Genomic DNA, 24,378 nt, shown 5'->3' with positions numbered 1-24,378 from the left:
TTTTCTTCGAAGAATTTTATGATCTTAGCTCTTATACTTGGGTCTTTAATCCATTTTGAGTTAGTTTTTGTATGCCATGTAAGGTAAGGACCAACCTCATTCTTTGCATGTGGATATCTAGTTTTCTGGACACGATTTTTTTAAAAGATTGTCCTTTGCTCATTGAATAGTCCTGGCACTCTTGTTGAAAATCACTTTGCCGTTTATGCATAGGCTTATTTGTTGGTTTTTATTGTTTTTTTTTTTTTTTTTTTGGTCTATATGTTTGTCCTTATGCCAGTACTACACTGTTTTGATTACTGTAGTTTTGATGTAAGTTTCGAAATTAGGAAGTCTTAAGGGTTTTATAAATTGTTTATTGGATCTAACCCCACATAACCTGGAGATTCCAGGAAATGACTATTTAAAACCAAACCCTCAAGTAAACTGGAGCCTTCTTCACTCACAGCAGAAACATTCCCCAATATTCTCTAACTTTGTATTCGTTTCCAGCTAAAAACTGACCTTCTTTACTATAAGGAGGATTTCCTGTTAGTGAAATCGTTCATTTTCTTTGGTGCAGTTTTCATTCCACATGAATTCAGGTGGAGTAGAACCTTACTCTGTGGCTTCCTTGGGCTTTTACTTTGCTTTTTCTTTTTAAAGTAAAATTTTACTTTTTTAGAAACAAATAACAAAATTGGGTGTTGGGAGGCTTGAGACCTATGATTACAATTAACGGGCTACAATCTAGCCCTACAAGGTGTGATTTTCCTCCAAATGTAATGAAATTCTTAGAAAGGCAAATAATGCTACAAAAGCTGTATTTAGGGACACCTGGGTGGCCCAGCAGTTGAACCTCTGCTTTCGGCTCAGGGTGTGATCCCAGGATCCAGGATCGAGTCCCACATTGGGCTCCCTGCATGGAGCCTGCTTCTCCCTCTGCCTGTGTCTCTGCCTTTCTCTGTGTGTCTCTCATGAATAAATAAATAAATCTTTAAAGTGAAAAAGAAGCTGTGTTTACAATGGAAAACAAAATTATGTTTCTGTTTGGAACCTACCTGAATATATTTTCGTTTATTGGGAAAGAAAAATAAAGTTTCCTGATACAGAAGTGATTAACTTTAGAAATGCTAAGGGTATTGCCCCTAAGCATTTAGAAATCTATAAACTTTCTACACCAGTGTGCTTCACTGCCAGGTGTTACAAAAAAGGGGCAGCATTCAGTGACCAAACAAAATGGTGAATTCAAGTTACATGAGCATTTATGTAGACAGAGAATTTTCAAAAACAGATACGCCCTAAAACTCAATCCTACCACCTAACTTTACAGAAGGGGAAACTGAGTCCTAGAATAGTTAAATTATATGTCCGAGCTCTTATAACTTGCACACTTAACATTTTGGGGCTGCTGTGCTGTGTGGGTCCTTTATTTAGCTGTTGCTGGGGTGAATAACAGTTATGTTTGATTTTAATCTGAAATCATTAGTTGCCTTTTTATTTTCTTTCTGAGGAGAAAACAATCTGATCTGGAAGGAAAACTATTTCATGTGTTTATATTTTTCTGAGATATGTGATGTTGCAAATTATACTTTTATAACTAAGTTATCGTTAGACATTTGGATTATTTTAGTTTGTTGCTCCTAGTGTGTTAGCTGCTCTACTTTCAAACTAATGGTTTTCTTTTTTTTTTTTTTTTCAAATTAAACAAGTAAAAATTTAAGTTTAAAAAAACAGCATCATTTATGCTCTTTTTGCTATTGATGTCATAGGGGATGGTGTTAGATGAATAAAACCTGGCCATAAACCATTCTGAGTAGAATGATCCAGAAAAGTTGGACTCTGAATGGAAGGAAGTCTTAAAGACCTTAAGCAATTAATTTGGCTGGTCAGTTTCTTTCTCTGTGTTTCTTTTTATGCCCAAAAGTGATCTATGATTTTTTTTAAATGTCTAAGTTGAATAGAGCTCTTCTAATGAGAATAAAATACAAAAGCTGTTATTGAAAATAATAGTTCCCACTGTGTTGGGAACTTTATCTACTTTATTCCATTTGGGGCCCCGACATAGTTTTGTGAACTAAGAGCCATGATCTCCATTTTATAGATAGGCAAACAAAGGCTCCGAGAAGTTAAGTCACAAAGTTAGTAAGTGGTGCCACAGCCAGGATTTGCCACCAGGAGTAGCAGTTTGGAAAGCCCAGCTTTTCCAGGACACATCCGAAACATGCTGAATCCACATCCCTGATGCTTAGCTGGGCAAGGAGGACCCAAGCCCCAGGAAATTCACAGGCCCAGTGGCCAGTGCTTGGGCCACACCAACCAATGGAATATGTGTGCTGTGGAAATCTGGCGAAGAACATCCCAAAGAGCTGGGAATTCAGAGGATCCCTTGGGGTGCGAGGGAACCTGAAGCCTAGAGAAGCCACAGACATTGCCTGTTAGAGTCAGGGATTGGGTCCCAGGCTTCCCGACTTTTCTATGACCTCAGGGGTTTCCCTTCTCCCTCTTCACAGCCAAAGACCACCAGTGGAGAATCTGGATCTAGGATTGAGGGAAAGTTACAAAGTCAGAAAGTAGAAACAGCCAAAAGAAAATGGTAAGTACCTTAAAAGAGGAAATCATGCTGCACAGCTGGTCCAATGAGGGCGCTAATGGGAATATTTTGGAGGATCCATCCACTCACATCGCCACAAGGCTGGAAAAGGAGATCTGGTGATGTTCTTTGCAATTCTGCAACCAGAGAAGAGTGTCATGCCCAGGAGGGCACAGCAGTGAGGATTGAAGAGGATCTGATTCCTGGCTTATTTCTCACTGAAATCCTTAACAAATGCCAGCTCTTGTGTGTCAGGCACTCAAAGCCCAGAAAGAAATAACAATAACAACAACAACAACAGTAACAGTAGTTAATCTTTGCTGAGTGTTACCGTGCACGGAGTATTACAGGGGCAAACCTAAGGGTTCATGTATTGTAAGGGATTGGGATAGATTTGGAAAAAGAAAACAGCAAGATCAGATGTTAAGGAGCAGTGTTCAAGGAAGCTTGCAGTTTGTTTTTTCAGACTTGTTTCTAAGCAGAGCCTGGCCCACAGTTCATGGGTCAGTAGAACTGAACCAGACTGGTGTGATTAACTTATTCAGGATCCCAGGACTAAAAGACTGGAAAGCCAGGATTTGCATAAGAAATGTAATTCCACATTCCAGGACCCATGTTGCCTCCTATGATGAAAGCCATTGGGGCCACCCCTGTCAAACTGTAGCTGAACAGGGCAACTCTCTTGGGTTCTGCCCAGGTCATGATCTCAGGGTCCTGGGATCGAGCCCGGTGTGGGGGACTCTATGTTCTGCATGGCCTGCTTCCCCTCTCTCTCCCCCTCTGCCCCTCCCTCCACTCATGCTCTGTCTCTGTCGCTCTCTGAAATTAATAAATAAATCTTAAAAAAAACAAAACAAAACACATATCAACAGCTACTGCTGACAGCACTCAAGTTAATGCAACTGATTTGGTTTTTTATTGGTACCAGCATATCTTGTGCGCCTAGGGAAAGAATACAGCAAAACTGAAGTCTGCCAAAGCACAGCAAAACCAGCTCAATTCTGGAAGTCAGAGTGTTTGTCCTAAAGAGGCAATGTGGCTTCTGTGTTAGTAATAGTATCATTACTGCATAATACCTTCTATTTCTGATTATGAAGGTAATATTCACTTGTGTACAGTTTGAACAATTTAGGAAAATATAAAAACGAAAATACAGAACATCAAAGCTCATGGATTGAATCCTTGGGCCCTAATGTAATGTGATTCAGACCATGAATTGTTAATGAGGGAGATGTTCCTTGAGAAATGTCATTCACTGTGCAGGCGGCTAGGTCACTTGAAAGCTTTGTATGCCTAGAATTCTGTTCAAAGAAAAGCAGATACCTAACTCTGGGAAATGAACAAGGGGTAGTGGAAGGAGAGGTGAGTGGGGGGTTGGAGTGACTGGGTGATGGGCACTGAGGGGGGCACTTGACGGGATGAACACTGGGTGTTATGCTATATGTTGGCAAATTGAACTCCAATAAAAAAATGCAAAGAATTAAAAAATAAATAAAATAAAAGGAAGCATTAAAATAAAACGGTCACTGGGATCCCTGGGTGGCGCAGCGGTTTAGCGCCTGCCTTTGGCCCAGGGCGCGATCCTGGAGACCCGGGATCGAATCCCACGTCGGGCTCCCGGTGCATGGAGCCTGCTTCTCCCTCTGCCTGTGTCTCTGCCTCTCTCTCTCTCTGTGTGTGTGTGACTATCATAAATAAATAAAAAAAATTAAAAAAAATAAAATAAAATAAAATAAAATAAAATAAAATAAAACGGTCACAGTCATAACCTAGGGCTGTTGGCAGAGGCCGTTTCTTGTAATGGTCATGAAATTTGTGGTTTTGAAGAAATAGTGCCTCCCTGAGAGTACACTCACAGGGGGAGATGGTGCTTCATTCTCTTCTGGGGTGTCACGTGCCCTGCCACACTCTGCACTCTGCACCTACTCTCTCTTACAGCAGAGCAGACCCAGTGTGAATGAATGAGGGGTGTCACCATGAGGCCACCATGCATCAGTGCGCTGTTAGGTGAGATGTGCAGTGCTCCAGGAGATGGTGCTGAAACCAAAGACCAGAGCGAGAGGTGGTGATTTAAGTCTATGTTCTAGAGCAGTTGTACCTACACTTGCTTCCTAGCTGTGGTTATCTAGGCAAATTAATGAACCTTTCTGAGCCTCAGTTTCTTCATATGTGAAATGGGAATAAGAACAGCCTCTGCCAGGAAGGAGAGTATCCAAAGAGTTATGCATGTGTAATATCTCACTTTGATTGACATGTTCTCATGATTTGCCCATGAAGTAAGGACAATAATAGAGGTCCTGAAGGGGAAGGCAGGGCTTTTATTCATTTGACTTCATGTCTTCTCCTGCTAGAGAGATGGAAGAGTGGTGGCAGGTTGGTTAGATAGTTGCATTTGTTAGGAGAGACTAAACAATAAACCTCCAACTTTCAGGAACTTAACACAAAAGCGAGTGGTCTAGCCAGTGTGGCTGGGATGGCTCTTCCCCAGGTGGTGACTCAGGTAAAAAGCCTGTTCCCACCTTGTAGAATGTCAGCTGGAAGACACAGTTTACAGGGTCATAGCAGAGGAGAGGGGGCTGGAGACGGCATGGGAGGGTTTTAAATATCATGTGTCGGGGGGAGGTGGCATATACTGCTGTCCACCCATATGAAGCTGGACAGAACCCAGTCACATAGGCTCTCCCGAAATACAAGAGCCTCAAAATAAAAGGCACATGGGGAGGCTTAGTGGCTTCTACCACAGGGGCTACCGTGTTGTAAGTAGTGATGTAGAACTTGCTTATTATATCATTGCCAAGAGCCAAGACTGATCATGACTTTGATTAGGTGACTTTCTAGAGGTTGGAGGAAATGGCATCCTGACTTTGGGGATCTGTCTAAACAGAGCCATGTTGCAGCACTCTGGACACCTTACATCTATGAGGGGTAGAAGCATCTACCCTTCACCATGCTTTTAGGAGGCTTAGAGGACGTGACTACAGAGGAAGATGATGTGCTGTTTGGTTTCTTCCCCAGGAAAAGTATTTCCAAGTACTCATCTGCAGCCAATCTTCCTTAACCCTGTGCTTGCACTTACGATGCTACTTAGAGCTAACATGTACTCAACAAACATTATTGATGACTCAGCTAATCAAAGAAAGATTACATTGTTCCTGATAGATTGGTTTCTTTTTTTTTTTTTTTTTAATTTTCATTTATTTATGATAGTCACACACACAGAGAGAGAGGCAGAGACACAGGCAGAGGGAGAAGCAGGCTCCATGCACCGGGAGCCCGACGTGGGATTCGATCCCGGGTCTCCAGGATCGCGCCCTGGGCCAAAGGCAGGTGCTAAACTGCTGCGCCACCCAGGGATCCCTATAGATTGGTTTCTAAGGTAGAGTGATGCAACACATTTTAAATAAAGCCCTGTAAAAAATCTGTTTAGTTCTTTGAGGTTTTAATGCCTAAATGGTTAGCCATTCTTTAAAAAAAAAAAAAAAAAAAAAAAAGATTTTATTTATTTATTCATGAGAGACACAGAGAAAGAGGCAGAGACATAGGCAGAGGGAGGAGCAGGCTCCTCTTAGGGAGCCTGGTTAGCCCTTCTTTTCTAGGCTCTGCATGTGACCAGAACCCACAGGCCCAAATAAGACAAAGTAGATATCTACAGGAGAATTATTTATAAAATATCCTATGGATTAATCACACTAGATTGGCTTGTCTTTCTCACTAAACATCTTGAGGGAAGGGGCCAGATGGAGCTTGCCTGTTCCTTGCTGTGGGCCTGGCACCTAATCCGATGCCAGACACGAAATATGTATCTTAAAATGGTGATTATTGTAAATTTAAAAAGTGTAAAAATAGCTGTTGATTTGATTCACTGATCTCTCCAAGAATCCCAAAAAGCAGTGATCCTGCTTATAAATATTCATCTTTTTCTCCTGCAGTCTAAATGGTTCCCTTGGTTTGTATGAGGCATGAACTTTGCATGGCTTCTTCTAAAACATGACGCAGGTCAGCTGTCCTTGTCTTAACCGTTCCGGTGGTGCCCAGCTGGCACACGACTGTCCTTATCTCATGGCCACTGGAAGAGTATTTCGTAAGCCCCGCTGCATGCCCGGGCCCTGGGACGGCACCCCCCAGCCCTTGTGCGCCCTTGTGTGGCCTAGTGTGCCAGCCAGCTTTATGACAAAGTGAGGGAATGATAAGATGCCCTAAGGTCATTTCCACTTCTTCACATATGACCTCTCCTCCTGTGTGCAACCTCACCAAGAATTCACGACAAAGAGGCTACCAGTGGCCAGTGTGCAGTTTTCTAGACCCCCCCACGGTGGCAGTGGGGGGAATTCTGTAGAATTCAGCCCATTCTGCCTTATTTCGTTATCACATCCTAAGACAATAAGTATGTCTATTATATTAGAGTGGGAGTTAGGCCTTCCATGTTTAGCAGGGTTTATATTAATGTGGTTTTCTCAAAATGAATTCCTCCTTGTCCATTCATTCCACAAATATTTACAGAGAAGTTACTATGTACACAGGCCTTGGCCACGGAATACGGAGGGGCCACCTCACCACTGTCCCTTTATAAACTCATCCCAGTGGTCCTGGAGACAGAGAGTCCTCCAGGCCGTGCCCCATTAGGACCTTCATATGTGCATCCCTGGACCCTTACATCCAAGACTCCTCCCCTTCTCACCCTGCTTGGATCAGTGACCAGGATCAGAGAACCAGGCTGCCTTCCTGGCTCTGAACTGTCCATGTGGAGGCTCTGAGAGGGGGCGGTCTCAGGCTGGGTTCCCCCAGGAGCAGGCCCTGAGCAAAGATATAAATGTAAGTAGTTTATTTGGGGGAGGGGCAGCCCTGGGAAGCATCGGCAGGGGCGTAGGGAGGTGGGCTGGGAGGGAGGCAGCCGATCCAGGGTGCATCATCAATCAAATCAGCCCCGTGGATAAGGGCTTACTCTTGCCAGAGCATAAACTGTGAGTCAGTTGTCCTGCCCATTAGGTGGGGGATAAGGGGGCTGGGTATTCCTAGCCGGCTCCCAGAAGTTATGGATGAGGCCTGATGGGGGGTGGGGGGGGAGCAATTCCCAGCACTTGAGGCTAGCTGCGCTCCTGGCACAGGTAGGGTCTAAAGTCTACCATGGCAGCTGGGAGTGGAAAGCCGTATGTCTCTGAGTAAAGGTGGCACCTGGAGCAGGAGAGCTCTGCTAGAGCTGAATTTCAGACTTGAAAATCTCAGGGCAACTTGAAACATGAGAGCTTCTTTTCCAATGACTTCTACTACCTACAGTTTCCCTCTGGATGGCAGACGCTGTCAAGGGCTCTACCCTTTGCTGGTATAGTTGGAGCAGGTTGGCTGTTTTGGTGATGGCTGACGATACATAAGAATAAGAATCAGCTTTGGGTGTCCATTAGGTCGTCAGAAAGTATTTTAAGCATCTGGTGTTTTGTGTGTGAATGCTTGTTCGTTATTACAGAGTTACTTGGTTAAAAAGTTATATATACTGTTGCTCTGAGACATTCCTGCATTGTGAAAAGTAAACAGGTCTGGGTAAAATGGATATATTTTTAATGCAGTAAATAGCATTATTATTTAAACACACAGAACTCCCAAGTTGTAGTAGAATAATGATGATTGCCTACATCCAAATATTTGTATATCTTCTCCCCCAAATCACCCAAATCAACAAACAGAGCAAATAAAAGCATCTTTTTACACATGTCCTCAGTATTACTAGGAGACATCATTTTACACACTTGAAGTTACCTGTAGAGTGAGAGAAACACCCAGGTCCAGCCGGGTGGCTCTGGAGCCCACCCCTGTCAGGACCACTGCATAAACAGTGGAGAACAAGTGGAGAAAAGGACAGGAATTGAGGAGCTTGGGGTGATGCAACCCAGGCAACATCACTCCTAGAAAGTCAAGTCCCATCCCCATTGGAAGTATTTGAACGCCAGTGGGACCCGTGGTGATAAACCTGGGAATGATGAGGCTTCAAGACAGAAGTGGTGGCCTCGGAAGGGCACTTACCGCTTGGAGACTGGGCAATGTGGAGAGAGAAAAATGAAAGCGATAAAATTAAGAGCCCCGCAGAGATCAATGAATCACAAATGCAGAAGAGACCCTCTCCCAAAAGCAGCGCCGTTCCATGAGGAAGCTGCACATCACTAAGTTAACAGCAGAGGGCGAGGTTGAATCAAGAAACCTAGGTAGCCGCCCAAGCCCTGTCCTGACTGCATGAACCCCTTGCTGGTCCAGAAAAGACAATATTGTCGGAGGAGCAGAAAACAGCACACAACATGCAAGCAAAGCCGCAGTTAGAAGAAAGTTTCAGAACTAAGCCTTTCAGAGGATGAATGTTGTCACCCCCTCTAAACATACACACACACACACACACACACACACACACACCCAAAGCAGAAGAAAACAGTATTTTTCACACATATATTCATATGTGTGTATATGCATGTACGCACATATACATATATATCATACATCTGTGTATATATGTACCTACATACACAGCTTTGTGATATATATATATATATATATATTCCAAATCAAAAATTTAAAAAATCAGAACTAAAATGAACAGAAACCTGTAAGATGTGAAATGAGAGTTGGCTGAACTTGGGAGAGGAGATGAAGGATTTCGGTTTGCAGATGCTAATTGGACAGCAGGCTGACCAATAACCTGGCACCTGAGAGTTTCCCTTTTCCGTCCATGGTTCTTTCTCTCCTGAGCTCCAGGCCAAAGTAAGTCTTCCTTGCTGGCAACTGTACTCCCATCCAATGGGAAACATTTTGTCAGACCAATCTTGTTGATAGTTTTAACTTTCCAAGTTCTCCATTAAATATAAGTGTAGGAAATACCCAAAATCTTTCCTAGGGCAATTCAAGTGGTGTTTGTTTGTTTGTTTGTTTTTAAGATTTTTGTTTATTTATTTGACAGAGAGAGTATCAGCAGAGGGAGTGGGAGAGTGAGAAGCAGGCTCCCTGCTGAGCAGGGAGCCCAATGCGGAGCTTGATCCCAGGAAACCAGGCTCACCACCGGAGCTGAAGGCAGGTGCCCAACCAACTGAGCCACCCAGGCATCCCAAACACTGAGTAGGTTCCACTGAGACTTGAACTCAGCTGGATTCAGAGTCCAGAGTGCTAACCATTACACCATGGAACCCCATGGTGGTACTTGTTAAGTAGATAAATGTTTTGAAGGACAGCTTCATCTATCTTGGTAAAACGTCAGATTTTCAGAGAGAGCAGACTTTTCAGAGATGTTTCCAAATTGCAGTGAAACAATAAATATGCCATATTTTGCAGTTCACAAAGTAATTTCTACATACTATGTGATCTTTGGGTTGCATGTTTAAACAAATGTGATGGTTTCCTCCTCCTCCTCTGTGTAACCAGAAACAGCTTAGCAATGCTTTCTCTTGGTTTACAGATCTGAAAAATGAGAATGGCACGGGTTCCCTCATATGTGATATTTGCAGTGCATGACTAACTTTAGACTGTGGGACAGATTGTATTTTTCCAAAGGGGGCTACATCATTGCCCAACCCACATGTTCTCTTAGGCAGCTCCCCATCTAGAGGAAAGACTAATCCCTTCCCCATGGATCTGGGTACATTTGTGTCTCCTTGTAACAACAGAATGTGGCAGGAATGATACTGTATTAGTCTTTGGATCATTTGGAAGGGGTAGCGCAGTTTCCACCTTGTTTCTTGGAACAGCTGGAGCCCTGAGCTGCCATTTAAGCAGTTAGACCATCCAAGGCCACCATACTGTGAGGAAGCTTAAACTAGCTCATGGGAAGAGACCACACGGTCTGAACCTTTAGGAAGCTAGTTGACTATAGGCCAGTCTCCGACTCTGCCAGCTGTGCCTCCCCCACCCCACTGCCCTTTGTTCCAGCTCCAGCTAACATCTGGCAGCAACCACATTCAGAACTCTTGGCCAGAACTGCCCAACGAAGCCCTTCCTCAATTCTAGACCCTCAGAAACCATAAAGATAATAAAATGATTGTTGTTTTAAGTCACTAAGTCTTGTGGTGATTTACTCTGATATAAGAAACAACAATTATGAACGATGCCTCAAAGAATAAGGACTCTTTCTATACCTAATACTCTGCCATAGTTTGTTTTGGATAATTTTTAAAGAGACAGTTGATAGACCAGAACATATCTCTTTTGAGAAGAATTGTGGACTTTTCTAGATTTTGCATATAAGTTAACCCTTCCACTCAGAAACAATTGAATTATTTTCAGGTAATTATCTTTTGTAGTTGCAGAGCTTTACCTATTGCTTTTGGCAAAAGTAAATGATGGGACAGCATTTTAACTCTCTTATATTGATGGAGAGAATATATATTGGTACAAGATTTTGAAACAATGTTTGGCTATGTTGACTAAGCTGAATACACATCTATGCCACAGAGATTATACTGTGAAGGCTAAACAACAGAAATGAGTGTTGTGTCCACATGTATTTATTTATGATAGCCAAACTTCCGTTATCTACATAATGATGGGAAGGAACGAACTACTGACACATAACAACATGGATGAATCTTGCAGACATAATATTGACTTAAAGAAATCACAGAAGTACCTATTGCATGGTTCCATTTATATAAAGTTCAAAACAGGCTAATCTAATCTATGCCACAAGTCAAAACAGTGATTATCCTTTGAAGGTACTGAATAGGGAAGGCTTGAGAGAACCTTCTGGAACGCTGTGAAAATCATCAAGCTATACCCTTAACAATTGTGTACTTTACTGTAATAAGCTACACCTCAATAACATTTCCTCTTCCTTGTCTTTTGTTATGTGACAGTCTGAATTTTCTTCCTGTTCTTTTATGGTCTTTCAAGCTCCATCATCTTCTTTTCCCTCATTTTGCACAAAATTCTTTCCACAATTCCCTTGGGGTTTTTTGTTTGTTTGTTTTTTGGTTTTTTGTTTTGTTTTGTTTTTTGCTACAATATGTGTCTTGGTCATCTTACTTGTGGCCTCACCTGTTTGCTCTCTGTAGGGGACACTCACCCATATATCTTTTGCTCCAGTCTACCTCCTCCCATGGGTCATAGAACTGATGGGGACATCTATAATAGCACTCACCGCCATATGCCTCAGTCCCCTCAATGGTATCCCCTTCGGTTGTTGTCCAGCCTGTGCTTCAGTTTCCTTGATGATGAGGCAATCACCTCAATGCCAAAGTGCTGTCCAGGGAGCCCTTACCTTGACTTGGACTGTGCCTTTCCCTCGTATCTGTCCCTTGGTTCTTACATCTAGCTCTTTCCTGTTACTAGTCAAGTCTGAATCCTCTTTGACAAGATACAAGGAGTCTTCCCTGCTTTTCCTTTTCTTCAAGTCAAACATTCAAAGGTCCTTCAAACTTTTCCCCAAACCATGGTCACACTTTTTATTTCTCTCCTCTTCTGGTCAGACCCCAATTTTATCATCTAAGTATGGCACTCAGAATTAAATAGAAGAGTTCAGGGTGATCTGACTTCTCTAGACCATCATCCCCTTCATTGTAGACGCTCTTTTCTGGATATATTGTTATCCATTTATCTGTGTTGGTGCTCCAACTGCCTGTTGGATTTCTCAACCTGGAGAAACTTCAGACTTGAGAACCTAATACTCACGTTTTGCAAAAATGAACAATAGTACACCTACTCAGAGCAGTGATTCCTCTATCTTATTAAGGCCAGTGGGTCAGGTTGCTTTCTTCCCACACAGGCGATCAGACCTAAGCTTAGCTTTACTAACCCTGAGGGCAGCTGTCAATACTTTCTTACATTTTCTATTCTTCCTTACATTCTCTGTTTGCATATGTGGATTGGGAGAGGGGACTGCTTATCCTGATGCAGATTATGGGTTTGTTCCTATTCATTTTTCAACTGGTATTGAACTTCTCTGCTTGGACTCACCTTATCTAAAAATATAATAATCATGTACCTGCCCACACTAGCCCCTTCTCCTGACTTCCTTATCCTCTGGGTGTCTGTAATGGACGATGCTTCCTTGTATTTAGCATAAGAGCTCTTGTGTCTGGTGCCTTCTTTCCAAGTTGAAGTTTATAGTTCCCTAACTCAGTTCTTGGTTATCTGCCCTAAGTTGTCCTTCTACCTCCAGCATCCACCGAGACAGAGATTTCAGGGGCTCCAGCAGGTTTACCTCATGCAAGGAAGCCCTCCCCTGAGTTCATACCTTGGCCTGACTTACCTTTTCCTCCTAACCTTGTTCCCCTGGGGCCAGCCCGGATTCTCATGCCTTTGCCTCCATACATCCGCTTTTAGCCAAGTGGTTTTGTCTAAACTAAGTGCTTTTCCTTATGCTCCCCCAGTTGAATCTGCACCCATCTTTACCTCCCCTTCAGATGCCTACATCTAAAAACAGATCCCTCTTTGTGTCCTTACAGTGTCCATCTTAGACCTGGAACAAAATTCAGCAAATGTGTGTTAAATTGAATAAATACATGGGTTCCTTGCCCCTTTGATTAATCGGCAGAATAGAAATAAAAATAGTTGAAAATTACCATGGATGTATATGTGTTCCTAGAAATATTAGTCATTTCTTTAAAAAAAAAAAAAAGATTTTATTGGGACGCATGGGTGGCTCAGTGGTTGAGTGTCTCCCTCCAGCTCAGGACGTGATCCCAGAGTTCTGGGTTCAAGTCCCACAACAGGCTCCCTACAGTGGGCCTGTTTCTCCTGCCTGTGTCTGCCTCTATATCTGTGTGTCTCATGAATAAAATCTTTTAATAATAAAAATAAAATCTTTTAAAAAATAAAATTAAAAATTTTTATTTATTTATTCATAAAAGACACAGGGAGAGGCAGAGACATAGGCAGAGGGAAAAGCAGGCTTCCTGCAGGGAGCCCGATGTGGGACTCAATCCCAAGACCTCAGGATCACACCCTGAGCCGAAGGCAGATGCTAAGCCACTGGGCCACCCAGGAGTCCTGAAATACTAGTCATTTTTGAAGATGAGAAAAGGTCTCTAAAATAGTAAACGTATTTATAAGAATATTATTCAAAATAATTTGTGGATCTTCCTTAATTTAATCAAATGTACTTAAACAAAAGTCAAGGTTTTAGATTGTTGGAGGTCAACAAAATTCTTAGCTTGTCCTTTGAAAGAAGACATTCCAGAAGGGAAAGAAAATGATGGACCTGAAAAGAAGATATGCCTCACACATGCATGTGAGTACACAGAAGTGAGGAAAACTTCATGTAGTCACGGCACCTGGCCTCTGGGGGAAAAATCGAGATCACTGGATAAGGAAAATTAGCCAGCGTGTCCATTTTGAAATGATCTGAAGTAATTTGAATGTTCTCCATTGCACAGAAGACTTTGGGAAGGTCATAAAAATATATCAGATCGAATCCTGGTTTTTCACATGTACTCTAATATTTACCAAAAACTGTTATCAAAAAATATTTCTCCAATTGTTGATATTCCTAGAACCATCACCAAGAGATGTTCTATTGGGAAATTTACTATTCTTGTGCAAATATCAGCATTTGGAATGACTTTTCAGTACAACCAGGGCCTTTAGTCTACTTTTATTATATTGTGCCCTTTTCAGACAAGAAATGGGTAAGGGATGGAGTCTTCTAAACTTTCTGGAAATGTGGATGTTTGAGAATCACCCCATAATTCCTATTTTAATTCCTTCCCTCTCTCCCCTATCAGTTTTTCTCGGACACTGTTGCATGGTTAGGGTAGGTCAGGGAGACAAGATCCCCTTTAGGGTCAAGGCCAGAACATAGGACAGAGTCAACTTAACAGTATGAGCTGAAAGAGAGAAAGAGAGAGAGAGACTACTCATTGTAGGTAGAGGAACTGGGCTGGGAGGGTCTTCAGAGATTTCCTCTACCAGAGAGGAAACTGGACTTCTGGGTGCTCTCTTTTGCTTTGCTTTTAGATTCCACCTGTCAGGAATAGCCATCCACATCAATTTAGCCAATTCTTATTTCAGCAACAAGATTTACATTTGTCAAAGGCATGAGAGGAGTATATAATATGTTTAAACATAGAATATGCTACGCACTAATCAAATACGGCCTGATGTCTCAAAGTGTTATTTTCCATGAAGATTTAAATGAGCCAAATTCATCTTGGTCTTCAGAGAGAATCATGCGGATCACACAAAATCGTGATAATGATAATACAGTGCAGTAATCCATGCAGTGAAAAAGGCATATAAAGTAAGATGTATGAAGGAAGTGCAGTGAGGACTCCAGGAAGGGAGGGATACATGTGTTCAGGAACTCTGAGCAGACTTGGAGCGTGATGGCAAGGAACAGCAGATGGGGCAATGGTGATTAATGAGGCAAAGATGAATCTGGGCTTTGCCACTGACCAGCTGATGGTACTGACCATGAGCACCTCTTCCAGCTATAAAATGAGAATTAAATGCTGCCCACTTCATAAAGCTGCTGTGATGGTTTAAGGGAGTCACATGAAATGTACTTAACATAGTGCTTTGCCTGTAATAAATTAGTAATAAATGCCAGCAATTGCCTGCTATAGTTTGAGAGGCTCTTATTGGATGGACAGGATTGTAGCAAGATAGCTGTAGACAGTAAGGTGTTTGGGGTTGAGCAGCCACTGTGTCTGTGTGTGTCTCTGTGTGTAAAGTGCACCAGACAAGGGATAGGGGATATCCATGTGGTGTTAGTGACCAGTAAGGTTTTGAGGGCTATTCCATAAGGAAATGCTGTCCAGTAGAAATATAATGTGATGGGGCACCTGGTTGGCTCATTTTGTTAAGCATCTGCCTTCAGCTCAGATCATGATCTCAGAGTCCTGGGATAGAGCCCTGAGTTGGGCTCCCTGCTCAGCGGGGAGTCTACCTCTCCCTCCCTCTCTGCCTCCACCTGTGCTCATGCTCTCTCTATCTCAAATAGATAAAAATCTTTTTTTTAAGGATTTTATTTATTTATTCATGAGAGACCGAAAGAGAGCGACAAAGACATAGGCAGAGGGAGAAGCAGGCTCCCCAAAGGGAGCCCAACTTGGGACTCGATCTCAGGACCCTGGGATCACGACCTGAGCAAAGGCAGACCCTCAATCTCTGAACCACCCAGGCACCCAATAAAATCTTTTTAAAAAGAAATATTATGGAACTTGGCCACAGTAACTTCTTGCAAGATAAATCTATGAAGGCACGGAAAACAGAAGCAAAAGTGAACTATTGAGACTTAAGATAAAAAGCTTCTGCACAGCAAAGGAAACAACAAAACTAAAAGACAACCTACAGAATGGGAGAAGATATTTGCAAATGACATATCAGATAAAGGGCTAGTATCCAAGATCTAGAAAAAACTTATCAAACTCAACATCCAAGAAACAAAAAATCCAATCTGAAATGGGCAGAAGACATGAACAGAAATTTCCCCAAAGAAAACCTACACATGGCCAACAAGCACATGAGAAAATGCTCCGCATCACTTGCCATCAGGGAAATACAGATCAAAACCACAATGAGATACCACCTCACACCAGTGAGAATGGGGAAAATTAACAAGACAGGAAACAACAAATGTTGGAGAGGATGTGGAGAAAGGAAAACCTCTTGCACTGTTGGTGGGAATGTGAACTGGTGCAGCCACTCTGGAAAATAGTGTGGAGGTTTCTCAAGAAGTTAAAAATAGAACTACCCTATGACCCAGCAATTGAATTATTGGGGATTTACTCCAAAGATACAGATGCAGTGAAAATCCAGGACACCTGCACCCCGATGTTTCTAGCAGCGATGTCCACAACAGCCAAACTGTGGAAGAAGCCTCGGTGTCCATCGAAAGATGAATGGATAAAGAAGATGTGGTCTATGTATACAATGGAATATTACTCAGCCATTAGAAACGACGAATACCCACCATTTGCTTCAACCTGGATGGAACTGGAGGGTATTATGCTGAGTGAAATAAGTCAATCGGAAAAGGATAAACATTATATGGTCTCATTCATTTGGGGAATATAAAAATTAGTGGAAGGATAAAAGGAAAGGAGAGAAAATGAATGAAAATATCAGTGAGGGTGACAAAACATGAGAGACACCTAACTCTGGGAAATGAACAAGGGGTAGTGTTAGGGGAGGTGGGCAGGGGGTTGGGGCAACTGGGTGATGGGCACTGAGGGGGGCACTTGGCGGGATGAGCACTGGGTGTTATGCTATATGTTGGCAAGTTGAACTCCAATAAAAAAAATAAAAAATAAAAAATAAATTTTAAAAATTTTAAAAATTAAAAAAAAAATAGTGAAAGGTATTTAAGGGAGAGGAGGGGAACTGAGTGGGAAAAATTAGGGAGAAAAACCACAAGAGACTCCTAACTGGGAATCAAACAAAGGGTTGTGGAAGGGGAGGTGGGTGGAGGGTTGGGGTAGCTGCATGAGGGGCTCTGAGGAGGGCACTCAATGGGATGAGCACTGGGTGTTATAGTGTATGTTGGCAAATTGAATTTGAATCTTAAAAAATGTAAAAAAAAAAAAAAAAGAAAGAAAAGAAAAGAAGAAAAGAACTATCATGTGAACCAAACTTGTCATTTAAAATTTTGTAGTAGGGGATCCCTGGGTGGCTCAGCGGTTAAGCATCTGCCTTCGGCCCAGTGCGTGATCCTGGAGTCCCGGGATCGAGTCCTGCATCGGGCTCCCTGCATGGAGCCTGTTTCTCTCTCTGCCTCTCTCTCTCTCTCTCTCTCTCTCTCTCTCTGTCTCTCATGAATAAATAAAGTCTTTAAAAATAAAATACAATTTTGTAGTAGTTATATTTTAAAATGTTTTTAAAAATAGGTGAAATTAATTTTAATAACATATTTTCTTTAAATTTTTTTTTAATTTTTATTTATTTATGATAGTCACACAGAGAGAGAGAGAGAGGCAGAGACATAGGCAGAAGGAGATGCAGGCTCCATGCACCGGGAGCCCGACGTGGGACTCGATCCTGGGTCTCCAGGATCACACCCTGGGCCAAAGGCAGGCACCAAACCGCTGCGCCACCCAGGGATCCCAACATATTTTCTTTAATGTGTCAGTTTCAACATGTGAGCAATGTAAGCATTTTTTAATGAAGTGTTTTCCTTTTTTTTTACTAAGTCTTCAAAACTTGGTGTGTATTTTCTACTTAAACACATCTGAATTCAGACTCCCCACATTATAGGCGATCAATAGCCATGCAGGCCTAGTGGGTGCTGTGTTGTACAGCCTGGACATACGAGGTCTTACTCTGATAATAGTAACACAGTTATCTTTGCAGTCTTTCTCTCTGTCCTCCTCCCTAAAAAGAGAGATGGCACGGCCTTTCTCCAATACAGTTAATTTAAGGAAATAGAAAAGAGAGGGAGAAAACACGCTCCAGGTCACCATCTTTCACAGCTGACCTAATCCTGAGATATTCAGTAATAAAAGCTCTTTGGTTAAAGAATTTTGGGAGATACCAAAACAGAAGTTAACCCTTCCAGATTATATTCACATAGAGGCTCTTGAAATCTTGCAACAACAACAACAAAAAAAACCTGTTTTACTTTGTGTAACTCCATGTTTCCCAGTTCATTAGGATTATAGAATAATGTTTTAACACTTTGGTAATATTGTTTGGCAGCCTGTTTTCTTCAATCTGCTTTTACCTTGAGGATTTCAGTTTTTAAATATTTCATAAAGGCTTTAGAGCTTCCAATGAATATCAGGTGTGTGCAATCACACCAAATAGATGCTTAACCAATATTTGTTTAATGAATAGTGGTGATCAAGATACTCTCCCATAAATTTAGCTTTTTCCACAGAGCAATGAAATTAAAACTTAAGACAATTTAAAGTTGTCAAGGTGAAAAACACTTTAGTCTTCCCTAAGAGAAAATCTGGTCGGCTTGGCAACCAATGTAAGTTTGAAATGAATTTGCATTTGTTTTAGGAACACCACCATATTAAAGTTCAATGACCAAGTGAGAACAGAAGCCCTTTGCTGAGGGAATGCCTCTGTACAACCAACACAGCAAGGGTGGGAGGGACAGCTTCCCAGGCCTTTCCAGTTACTTCACCCCCACCAATGAGAAGTGTTCAGTTATACTTTTCTGATACACAGATGATTTCTATATGGCTGGTGTTTTATGTTTCCGTATGTAAGATTTTATATATCCTATATGTCCACCATTAGCTCAGTTCAATATCTATACTTCTTAGGTTTGGTGAGTTACTTTATTTTTCTAAGTCAAAGGCCCTTTGGAAGTTGGCTAATAGCATTTTGCTTGGCAGATGTTTTCCCCCAGAGGTTCAAAACGCTTTGTCTAAGCACTTAGGGATGCTACTGCAGCAACATTAGTGAAAATTGAATATTGGCTGCAACATTTAATTCTATTTTGCCCAGGTGGTGAGAGCACCAGATACCTAAAACCATGGGCTAATGTTCCAAGCATGGTAACTGAGACACCATAGTGACAGCAAATCTCCTTCTTCCAATGGCCAGATGTGTTTGTCAACCTCCCTAGTACATTATTTTGTTAAATCAAAATTGGAAATTTGGCCAGAATGCTAGAACTCAATCAACAGTATTAATGCAGATTCCTACCTAAGGCTCCATATTGTATGATGCAGGATGGTGCATGAGCAAAGAAAAAATTAAGACCAGCACCCCTGAGCTACACATGATGAAACAAGTCATTAAGTTTGAAGAGTGGTAAGTTTGGAGGTCTACAATGTAATCATTTAAAAGTTTTTCAAATGGATGAATACACAGGCATATGTGCATACTAGAGGGAAATATATATGAGGTTGGCCTTTCCTGTTTTGTTGAATGAAAGATTTGGATTATAAAGATTTTCAAAATGGGCATCTGTAAGTATGGATTTATTCTCAGGAGTTCACACATCCTCTTTGGGAATTTTTGAAATATCTATATATTCTGAGGATAGTGTTTATTAGTTAGCTATCCTAGGTCATCTAAGGCAGTGTTTTTCAAACTGTGGGTCATGACTCCCTAAGAGATTGTGAAATGGAATGTTGGGCACCTCCAGCCTTGTTGTTTTTTTTTTTAAGGTTTATTTATTTATTTGTTGGAAAGAGACAGAGACAAAGAGTACATGCTAGTTGGGGGGAGGAGCAGAGGGAGAGAATCTCCTGCAGACTCCATTGAGCCCAGTGTGGAGCTTGATCCCACAACCCATGTCATGACCTGTACCAAAACCAAGAGTCAGATGCATAACCGACTGCACCACCCAGGGGCCAGTAGTTCCACTAGAGAAATGTGGAGGGAGAATGCAGACAGTGGCAAAGAGACTGGGATAATTTGAATTGTGTGAGCATTCCACTTGCCATTCCACTCTGTGAGTGAATGGTCTGGAGTCAGCATGATTTGGGACCGGTGACTGCTGTTTCCCCAGGTGATCCATTTCTGGGTACTTCCCATTACTGCAAGCCTCTCCACACAACAAACTGCACGTAAAGATAATTCGTTTTCTTTTTACTTTTTAATCTTATTTTTTTATAATTTTATTTTTTAATTTTAATTCCAGTAGTTAACACACAAGTGTTACACTAGTTTCAGATGTACAGTAGAGTGATCCAACAATTCTATATGTATATGTACACATATATATATTCATTATACACACACACAAACACAAACACACACCATATCTTTATCCACTCGTCTATTGATGGACATCTGGGCTGCTTCAATAGTTTGGCTCTTGTAAATAATGCTGCTATAAACATAGTTTATAAACATAAACTCCTTTTGAGTTACTGTTTTTGTATTTTTTGGGTAAATACCTGGTTCAATTCCCAGGTCAGAGGGTAGCTACATTTTTAACTTTCTGAGGCACCTCCATACTGTTTTCCACTGTTGCTGCACCACTTTGCCTTCCCACCGACACTGCACGAGGGTTCCTTTTTCTCCACATCCTCTCCAATACTTGTTTCTTGTGTTGTTAATTTTAGCCATTCTGACAGGTGTGAGGTTATACCGCATTGTAATTGTGATTTGCATTTCCATGATGATGAGTGTCTTGTTGGCTTTCCGTATGTCTTCGAAGAAATGTCTGTTCATGTCTTCTGCCCATTTTTTAGTTGGATTTTTTTTTTTTGGTTGTTGAGTTTTATGTTATTTATATATTTTGGGTACTGAGCCTTTATCAGATATGTCATTTGCAAATATCTTCTCCTATTCTGTAGGTTGCCTTTTAGTTTTATTGATTGTTTCCTTTATTGTACAGAAGCTTTTTATCTTGATGAAGTCCCAGTAGTTCATTTTTGCTTTTGCTTCCCTTGCCTCAAGGGACATCTAGGAAAAGGTTGCTAGGGCTGATGTCAGAGAAATTACTGCCCCTGCTCTCTTCTGGATTTTTAAGTTTTCAGGTCTCACATTTAGATCTTTAATCCATTTTGAATTTATTCTTTGTGTATGATGTACTAAGAAAGTGATCCAGTTTCATTCTTTTGCATGTAGCTGTCCTGTTTTCCCAGTACCATTTGTAGAAGTGACTGTCTTCTCCCATTGTATATTCTTGCCTCCTTGGTCAAAGATTAATTGACCATATGTGGATTTGTTTTTGGGACTTCTATCCTGTTCCATTGATCTTTGTGCTTTTGTTCCAGAACCATGCTGTTTGAATTACTGCAGCTTTGTAGTATAACTTGAAATCTGGAATTGTGATATCTCCAGCTTTATTCTTCTTATACTGATGTAGGGAGTTTGATAGGAAATCTTGAGCATGGAATAAGCAAGGTACAGGATGGCTCACGGTGAATATTTATTTGGAAAAAAAAACACGGGTATATCTGGGTGGGTTGGGAAAGAGAGAGAGAGATTAAATCTTTGAATGCACAGAAGTGATCTGGAAAGATATAATCCCAAATTATAACAGTGTCCACCTCTGCCAAGGATGTGGGCTCCAGTTATGATGGCCAAAAGCCCTTGAGCTTTGACCTAATATTTGTGTCTTGTTTCTATTTGTTTGTGAGCAATTTGACTGCATTTGTGTGCTTAGGTAATTTCTGAAATGTTAGAGCATTGATAAAAAAAAATGAAATAGGGGGATAATTTGGAATTTCATATTCAGGTTGGTCCCATCTCCAAAGTCCTAGACGGGAAGATGGCATGACTCTGTAAATTTGTAGAAGCTGATATGATGCAAGTGGATAATGAAAAAAACTGACACTTAACTGAAAGAGAATACAGCTTGGCTGTTAATCAGCTCCATTTTTTTTTAAGTGAAAGAGTATTTTGGAGTTTTAGAAATCTGAGCATTGGCATGGGGATTTAGAGAACATCCTGGTAGAGAAAGGCCCTCTTTAGGTACCTGGCCCAGAGGTGGGAATGAAGGCCAGAAAAGGAAGGGAAGGCCATTCAATGTTCTCCCAGCTGTCATTGCAGCATCCTTCCAGAACTTGACAAGATGAGTCCTCTATGCGGTTGTTCACAACATTATTAAATTGCTTCCAAAACTCTAAACAGCTGATTCTGTGTGTTGTAGATGGAAACAAGAGATCCAGACTTCTGAACTACTGGAAAAGAGAAAATGTGCAAGCCCTTTGGGACTCTGGGAGGCCAGGGCTGAACTGAAGACAAAGAGGAAGGCAGGGACATGCTGGTGTGAAGGGTATGTAACATCAAGATTATAAGACCCAGCGATTTTTCCTGATTTCCAGGTTCCACTGTGCTGTCATAGAGATTGTGTGCTCCAGCTTGGTTATGTTGGTGTGGGTGTGACTTCTCTGACAGGGGCAGCTGCTTACCTGATCCCAGGTAACTGAGGGATTCAGTATGCTGCATTGGCCACATAAACCTGGATGGTTATGGAGAACATAAACTATAGCTGCTCCCATCTATGGGGCATGGACTGACTACGTGCCAGGTGAGGCTTTAAGCACTTTAATGGATTAATTCATTGAATTTCCACACCACCACCATTAAGCAGGCATGGCTATTGTCTCCATCTTAGAAATGGGGCCACCAAGTTGCACAGAGAAGCTGGTTGCTTACTGAGGGGACATTGAGATGGTGAGACCTCATCCCAACATGAAAGCCTTACTCTCTCTGCTCTCTCCCTTTCTCATACATTTCTTCCTAACCCTACTTTTTACTCTCTCCCTCTCTCTTTCTTTTTTTTATAGGATTGTAGGTGTCTCCATATGACAGGGAATTAGAACCAGAGGGATGTCAGTATACATCACTGGCAGATATTATTTTCCCAAAATGGCTACAACAATATTGCTTAGGACCTTGCCATGCTCCCTCAGACAGGGAAGTCTACTTTCCCTCTCCTGGAGTCTTGGTAGAACTCAATGACAGAGAAGGTAGCAGAAGTGACACAGAGTGACTTCAAAGCCAGATCATCAAAGATAACATGGCTTGTACCAGGTTCTCTCATTCTTTAGGCACCCTTGTCTTTGATACCAGCCACTGTTGGCCATTCCCACAGAAAGGCAATGTGGAGGGGTTCCAGCCACCAGCCCCACCTAAGGCCATGCTGATATGTGACTGAGACTTTGGGTGGCTCTAGTTCCCAGCCTTGGAGCTGCCCCCAGGGATGCCAAGTAGAACAGAGACAAGTTGTCCATAATGAACTAACTGTTCCTGTTCAGCCCTGCCTCTATAGCAGATTCATGAGTAGCATTAACATTGTCATCATTTTGCACTGTCTCACACTCACTACAATACCATTTAAGGTAGGTGGCATTACACTCATTTACAAGTAAGGAAATAGGGCCCCATTTTGATTATGTGACTCACCCAGAGCCACACACTGAGCTGGGTTTGAATCCAGGTCTACTCTACCCAAGCTTGTGAGATCCTCCACTGCCCAGCTGTCTATTCCTTCTGATCAAGAGCTGGGGCCTTTGACACAGCTGCTTTCAGAGAAAAAATTGGCATAAGAGGACAAGACCGTAAAACAAGAGAAGTAGCTTTACATGATCTTGTTGTGACTCTGTTTCCTTAATTTGAATCTCAGATAAATGCTGCCAGTCCTGACTTAGACCTAAGGACGATCTTTCAGAAAGTCAGCTACCTTCTTTCCATGAGCTTAGATTCATTCCATGGGATCTGCTCGTATCACATGAGATACTTTTCCATATCGTGTAAAGTCAAGTCATTTGTATGACCAGATACTTCTATGTCACCAACATTGCTATTTTTTGTTTGACTTCTGGCTGCATGAGGCCAAGGATTGGCCTATCTCCTGTTTACTCCTTGCCTCATGTTTACTAGCACAGATTCTGACTCCCAGTAGACCATGAATAAAGGCATGGGAAATAAATATCACAGAGCATCAAATATGAATTATCTTGGGATGCATGGGTGGCTCAGCAGTTAAGTGTCTGCCTTTGGCTCAGGTAGTGATTCCTGGGTCCTGGGATCGAGTCCCACATTGGGCTCCCTGTGGGGAGCCTGCTTCTCCCTCTGCCTGTGTCTCTGCCACTCTCTCTCTCTCTCTCTGTCTCTCATGAATAAATAAATAAAATCTTTAAAAAATATATGAATTTCCTTGACGATGATGACAGTAGGGTAAGGAAGTACAAAATTCCAGATATAAATACCGATATCTTATCTTGCTGTGAAAGATTTGTGTTTTGAGGTCAGAGGTTTCCTTTTCACTTCCATTGTCTTTCCTGTTAGGTAAAACATCTTCATGTTTGACTTCTATAAAAAAAATAACTTCAATGAAATGCAACAGTCAATTAACAATAGCAGGAACTGGCAGGGCTCTGAGACACTATTTCACTGCGTTGTTTATCCAAATGGAAAATATTTTCAGAAGTGCAACACTGGGGAACTGATTTGGGTGCAAATGTTGAAATATGACATGTGGC

General features: G+C 41.7%; 1 protein-coding gene across 6 annotated transcripts in view; it reads left to right on the top strand.

The window, feature by feature from the left end:
- The window catches only part of RIN2 (Ras and Rab interactor 2), a 218,543-nt gene that overhangs the window by 25,116 nt on the left and 169,049 nt on the right, over positions 1 to 24,378 (top strand). For 5 of the 6 annotated variants that reach the window (XM_072799857.1, XM_072799858.1, XM_072799860.1 and 2 more), the window contains exon 2: positions 22,041 to 22,166. The gene's annotated coding sequence lies outside the window, so the exon portion shown is untranslated. Of the gene's footprint in view, positions 1 to 2,492; positions 2,576 to 22,040; positions 22,167 to 24,378 lie in introns of all 6 variants that reach the window. The other variant, XM_072799854.1, reaches the window with a different exon arrangement.

Source organism: Canis lupus, chromosome 26 (assembly GCF_048164855.1).
Source record: "Canis lupus baileyi chromosome 26, mCanLup2.hap1, whole genome shotgun sequence".
In the NCBI taxonomy this organism is placed as follows: domain Eukaryota; kingdom Metazoa; phylum Chordata; class Mammalia; order Carnivora; family Canidae; genus Canis; species Canis lupus.
The sequence above is the reverse complement of the archived record's forward strand: the minus strand, read 5'-3'. Positions and strand labels throughout refer to the sequence as shown.